The sequence below is a fragment of the Trachinotus anak genome, unplaced genomic scaffold (assembly GCF_046630095.1).
Source record: "Trachinotus anak isolate AG129_WGS33_773 ecotype Australia unplaced genomic scaffold, CSIRO_AGI_Tana_v1 ptg000032l, whole genome shotgun sequence".
Classification (NCBI taxonomy): domain Eukaryota; kingdom Metazoa; phylum Chordata; class Actinopteri; order Carangiformes; family Carangidae; genus Trachinotus; species Trachinotus anak.
Genome location: NW_027273883.1, coordinates 18650238 through 18656931, shown reverse-complemented (window position 1 = coordinate 18656931; position 6694 = coordinate 18650238).

Below are 6694 nucleotides of genomic sequence, written 5' to 3'. Positions count from 1 at the left end.
ACTACATGTCTGCTTTGGAATTGTAAGAATTCAGGTTCACGATGTCGTCCTCATACTTGCACTGTGCAATGCAAGCAAAAGGGGAAGGGAAAAAAATGAGACTCGCAGCTCTCCATTTTTCTGAAAGCTTATATGTGACCCACTGATGAAAAGTTCTTCCTTCGGAATTAAGTTGAATGTCCAGCGTTATCTCTCTGTTGGAATTTCTCTTATCACCTCGAGGGAAGCGAGTGACAGATTGATGCAAGTTCTTACCTGAGCCTCCCCACGTACCCTCTATATGTATCCTGCAATGGACAGATACTGTTAGTGCGCCCGGCTATTTTATACTTAGACCTCTCAAAAGCTGTTGAGAGACGGGGGTAAGGGAGATGGTCCTGGGCATCCGTGTGCTTGGGTGGGAGGGGGATTTGGTTTCAAGAGATGTGGGGCTTTGTCAGCAGACCATAATATTGTTGCACAACATTCGGCCATATTAAAAAGAATTATAGTAACATATTTCACATATTATCAGGATTTGTTTTCCATGTGATTTCCTTCCACTGGTTTTATGATACCTGTTTAAGTGAATCAGAGCAAAATACGCTTACGCAAAAAAATTCAATAGTAAGACACAGTGCATGTATCTGGTCAGTGAAAGTTAGGGTTGGTTATCATATACTGGATTTCAGCAATTTGCCTATTACTTCTAGTTCTGAAAACCTGTCATCATTTGAGAAAGCAACAATTATTTTGAAAGCAAAAAAAGACAAGGTAGAATAAAATTAAGATTTAATAAGATGAATAAGATTTTCCCTATCTTGCTTTGCGTGAGTTGAATGTTTTACTGTTGTGATACTTGAGTTAGACGTGTAACATTATCATCGGCTGACTCTTTGATAGCTTTTCTTCACCACCTTTATTTAGCTTAATCACACATGAGCCATGCATGAGTCATGTGCTCTGACACATGCATAACCAGTAATGTAGAAGCACAGGTCCAACTTTTGTGAAAAGCAAAATCTAAATGTGTGTTTTTAACAAATACCTGGCTCTAATGAAATTGTTACCAGTTCCAATTTTGAACTTGATATTGATACCGAACCATACTGAGCGTGACTGTTCCCTTAGGTTGACATTCCGAAATCCTTAAATGACCTTAAAGGCAGGAAGAGCTGCAGACAGCCACGTGGTGAACACATTTACACACACAGTCTTTAACAGGGAGCAAAAATCTGTAAATGCTTAGGACCTGGCATGAATGTCAGATAGCATTAACACACTATTTTAGCATATGGTGCATCTTGCGATATTCCTAGACATGTATTTATTATATAAAACTTTTCAGTATCTGCACAGTATCTACTCTCTTGTGTCCTGGGTAAAGGCAGATTTAATCTTTTATATTTGGCAGCTGTATATTGGCCAAACAACACAAATTCAAGGGTAAAAAAGTAGCCATTGATAGACCTCTTTGCCTCTAACAGTGATAGTGAGTGAAAGCTCTGTATTTTTTCATTTACATGCAGATAAATTAATGACAATTCTAAATGCAGTCACTTGAACCTTTGACAGACCATTAAGGAAAGCATTTAAATCTTAATAGCAGAAGCTATTTTACTGACTTAAATGAACTAAAGCCAAAATGTTACATTTAACATATTTTTAAAGCTAACATACAGCTATAGATTTTCTTGCTATAAACAAAGCTTGAAATTGATTGCTTTTGTCCCCAGGTTGCAGAAACTTAAGAAGCCTTTGTTGTCCACTTTAAGATGCACTTGGGTAATGCCAGAACAACTTCAGACAGCTTTATTCGCTTTATTCACTTGTGGGAGTGCTACTGCATGTCCCTGAACCAGGACCACCAATTACTGCATGAGAGGTTATGATCCGAGATCAGTACTTCTGTTTAAAGATGCTTTGGGAGTATGGATCGTGGCAGTTAAGGTCTCTACATCCACAAGTAACTTTACAACCTTTGTTGAACCATGAGTAGAGTTAAACTTCTGACTTGTAAATTGTGTGATCCATCCTCTTTAATAGTGCAATAACAAGGAAGCTTGTATTCTGTGAGCTGGGTGCAAAGGTTTTACTTTTTTTGTAATTACAGAGTTTTTAGAGTGCACAGACATGTGTGATATTTGAGAAAACTGCATTAACAGTGATCAAAACTTGACATCCGGCCAGTATATCTTGAACTGAGCGCAGGGAGCGCTTATGATGACCTCTGACCTTACACTAGTCTAAGGAGATCAGAACAGCAGAATACATCTAAAGCTGGGGTGCTGAAGTAGAATCCCTTTTGCAGAGCTATCGGAAGGATCTGCCTCCTTCTGCATACCAAGACGGGGCTTTCACTTCTCCAATAATCTGCACCTGGACAGTGTTGTTCTACTTGTGGGCTTATCGGAGAAGTCATACATTTTATCATTCGTCAGGTGCAGCCAGGACGTGGTTTAAGGCAGACAGGGTCTCTGTTATCAAGAGACTATATCTCAGTGTCTGATGCCAGGGATTCAGAAGGGAAATGACGGTGTTGTGACCTGGTGCAATGGATAATGTACAGTCTGGTATTTTGGTTGGGAATCAAGTCAGCAAGAACACACACTGTGCAGTATAGCCAAAGCACAACAAGACTCACGTTTAGAGTTGTCATTTAGGGGTTTTTAGAAGCGGTTTTAGCAGCAGTGTAATTTAGCAGTAATCGTACATAGTTAAATGGGGCAGTTCTTTACCCCCAATGTCAAGTGCATGGAAGCTGAGGTGACATTATTAAAAATGTAACAGATAAGCAACAAAACAATAAGTGACTTTAATATGATATACAGTGCCTAAAAAGAGATCTAAGGAGGAGAAGACTTTGGGGAACTTCTATTACGTTGTTAAAGATCTTATTTACTATTTTATGTGGGGTAAACCTATTTTTTTGTTTTGGTACTTTTTATTCTTTTTTTTAACATTTGCTTCAAAAGTCAGTCAGAAACTCTTCAATATCTCATAATAGCGCATTTTTAACCCATGCTGTCATGAGTATGAATCTAAGATAACTGTGTGTATAACTAAAGCTGAGCTGAAAGTAATATTAGATCTCTAAATACTGCTTTACAATTTAGTCCTATGTGACAGATCATCCATCTTGATCATATTCAGAGAACACAGTACCTGTAACCTATATTAGAGTGAATCTACCAGGTCTCTCATGGGCAGAAAAGGAGAAGGAGAGGAGACAGAAAAGCAGAAGGAGATCCATCAGGTGATGTATTACCCTGTAGGCATTGTAATTTGTTATATAAGCTTCATGTAAGCTCAGCAGCAAGATTAAAGACCTCCAGCTCAATGTATCAGTCACCCGTCAACTGCTGGGTCAATTTCCCTTTAACCCTTGTTTTGTGGTTCATAACCCTCTTACAAATATGACACTGTCAATCAAAATGTAGTGGCCAAGCATTCGCTGACTGCCCCGGTGTCCTCTTTTGCCATGTTTGAAATCAGCTTGTCCAGAAGAACAGAGAAAGACGACACAATGCTTTGCTTTGTCAGTTTTATAGTTTAGTTTCTCTTTGTTTTCAGAATAGTATTTAAAAAGCTCAACTGTTCTCAATAACTAAAATTTAATTTAATTCTAAATCCTGTGAATTAATATTGCTTTTGACATGCTGTGTGGTCTGTGTGGTGATGGTTTGCCTCCCAGTCAGTTTTTTCCTGGATTTGGGAAACAGGCATCTTGAGTGGCTCACTAGTCATTAGCAGCCAACAGACATTGGACGCATTACACACTGTGACATAAATGACTAAATGAATCAGCACATCTATTAAAGGGTGTGTTCCCTCCATGGTGCCATGATACGATAAGCCCATATTTTGTTTTGAATCCTAATGACTGGCGTAGGTGTGCATTCATCATGGATTATTGGGGACTTAATTTAATTGAGCTGAAGCGATTGCCTGTAAATCACATTACACTGTCATTTCTCTTTACAGCAAGGAGACAAAAGCCCCCGCTGGCTGTGACTTGACAAGACACCAAGGTGGGTGTTCCAGCAGGCAGCTATATTCCACCGACGGAAAGATAGAGTAATGAGGATTAGAGCTGTGTATTTATAATTCAAAAATAACGCCTTTGAATATCAATAATGGAAATGACTGTGCACACAATGAGGGCTGTTATAATGTTTGATTGTTGTCATCGGATATCTGCTCAAGCTGCCGTTGTAGCTCTTTGTCTAAATCCAGTTAGCATGGTGATAAACTGGGGTCTGATGGTGTTTACTCTGGAGCAGCAGCAGCAGCAGCGCGGCTGAAGGAATGCTCTTATCGCTGTTATTGCCGCCACTGCTTCACACAGTTGGTTAACAAACTGGCCCGGGAAAATAAGAGCTGACAGTGTTCAGCCCCCCTCAGGTGCTTCAGCAGCTTCATTCCCCCAGCTAATGTCCATCAATTTCGTTCATTATTCAAATGAGATGAATGGGATATTGTCAGACAGCGAGAGTCGGGTGGCAGTGTTATTTTGACCTATTGTAAATGTCGCAACCTTGCCCTCGTACCTTCGGTTAAAGCGGCTGAGGCTGAAGGAGAGCTGCTTGGTGTAAATAATGGCCCTTGGGTGTCAGGTTTTTACGAGATGCCTCTCTATAAATCAGCTAGGCTTGGTGGTGACATCAATTTTAACATGGAAAATTGACACCTGGCTAATTTACAAGGAGTTTGTGAAATGGAAAAGTGACGAAAGACTCATGTAGATCTGTTGAAGCAAATGTGGTGAATATTACACTTCTTGTAAAGCCACAAGGCCACCACCTATGAAAGTGATTACTCTGTCACTGTACAAATGCTGAGTAGTGACATTGTACTCATTGAAAATAATCCACACTGCAAAATTCGGAGAAAAAACGTTGAACTCACCCAAAATAGAAAGCTGTACGAAGTGAAGACGGTGTTGTGTACTGCACAAAGCGACACTAAAGAAACTGCGAAGAGGCGGCAGTGTACTGCATAGGCCCTCTGTACTGAGAGGAGGAGGCCAAGTGTATTGTATCCTATAACCTCCTGTTATTGCCACACAACACAAGCGGCGGTGGCGGCCCCAGCCACTATGATGGAGCACCCTTCTCCTCCTGAGAAAGAATGTTTGCTTACTATTTCATCATCCCCTGGGGCCACAGGAAAATAAGCCCATCAGTTGTCATTGTGACAGGATAAAAATGGAGCCGTCATATTTCAGTAACACAATGCATGCGAAGGGAAAGCGAGAGAGGGACAGTGAGGGAGAGCGCCATCCAGCACCATCACCCTATCCAGCAAATGAATTATGGACCAGCTTCTTTCTCACGCAAAGACTATAAGTTAATATTATCTCCTCAGGATAATTATAGCAAAGTTCAATTACTGACCCAACATTACCGTGTGGCCCTGCACTGCGGGTTCTGACACACACCCCTTTTACACATTTATCTTTTCCCTCCAACACAGTAAATCTGCATGATGGCAGTGATTTATCTACTGGTGCCCGGTCCCCAGCTCCACCACCATTCTTCTTCGCATACAACGATTGGCCTGGGTCCCTTGAGTCCCCTTGAGCTTAATGTAAGCTTTTCTTTTTACACTGTGTTTTCGGACCAATTTGTGTCCCCCCTTTTGTCTTCAATGAATGGGGCAGAGGTCTGGGATTTTGAATTTACTCCACAAGATGTATGACCTGGTGATTGCTATAAGAGGGGGCACATGAACTCCACTGCAAATCCTCTGGGTGCACCATAACAACTGCATTGTGTAGGACTACCTTGAGCTCTTAACAATACTGCTCTCAAGCACGCATCTTGGATGTTCTGTGTGAAAACCTTGACATTGACTGCAATTGAAAGCAACACGTTGTCTTGTCAGCATGGAAGGCATCTTGTTGGCTCTGTTAGCGTCGGGCTGTATTGGTGTTCTTCAGAACAACACTGATGGCTCCAGAGGAGCACGGCAGAGCAATAAGCTACCCAAGAGACATGTCTTCAAGTTCACAGGGATAAATAGTGGGACAACTTAAGGGTCCTCCTCCAAGGACCTGCGGCTGCAAATGCAAGATTTTAGTTGGTTGCAGTTCTAATGTATTCCCCTTCACTTGGAGTAAATGATTATTACAAATTGCATTTTTTTTTTTACTGGATTGAAGATTGTCCTTGTCATACTCTTTTTTTGTCCTCATACACACATTTTTTTCTGATCTGCAAATGAACAATGAGATAAGCCAGGTTTAGGGATAAAAGATCACAATGACACCAGATACATACGTCAGTTGTATGGAGCTCTGACATGTTTCAACATAATCACTTCCATCAAACATTAACTGTACAAAGGTGTCACAAACAACTCAGAGGATATCTTGTGTGTCACCAGCGTTCCTAAGCAACTGTTCATTTGTGGGTATTACATCTAAAAGATTAAATAGGAATATCAAATTAGGAAGCATATATTACAAAACAATATGTAAGTCAGCCATTTTTATATCACACAGCCTCTTACTCCTAGTGTGACATTTGATCTACAGCATATTATATCCTGTACTCTGTACCGGGCTATTTGCATAAGAATTGACTGTCTGCCTACTAAGCAATGGCCCGCTTAAAGACTCAGCTGAAAATGTGTGCGTGTCACGAATATGAACATCTAAATCAAGTCAGAGCCTCACCCTCATATTCTGCAACAATTATTTGGCAACACCGTG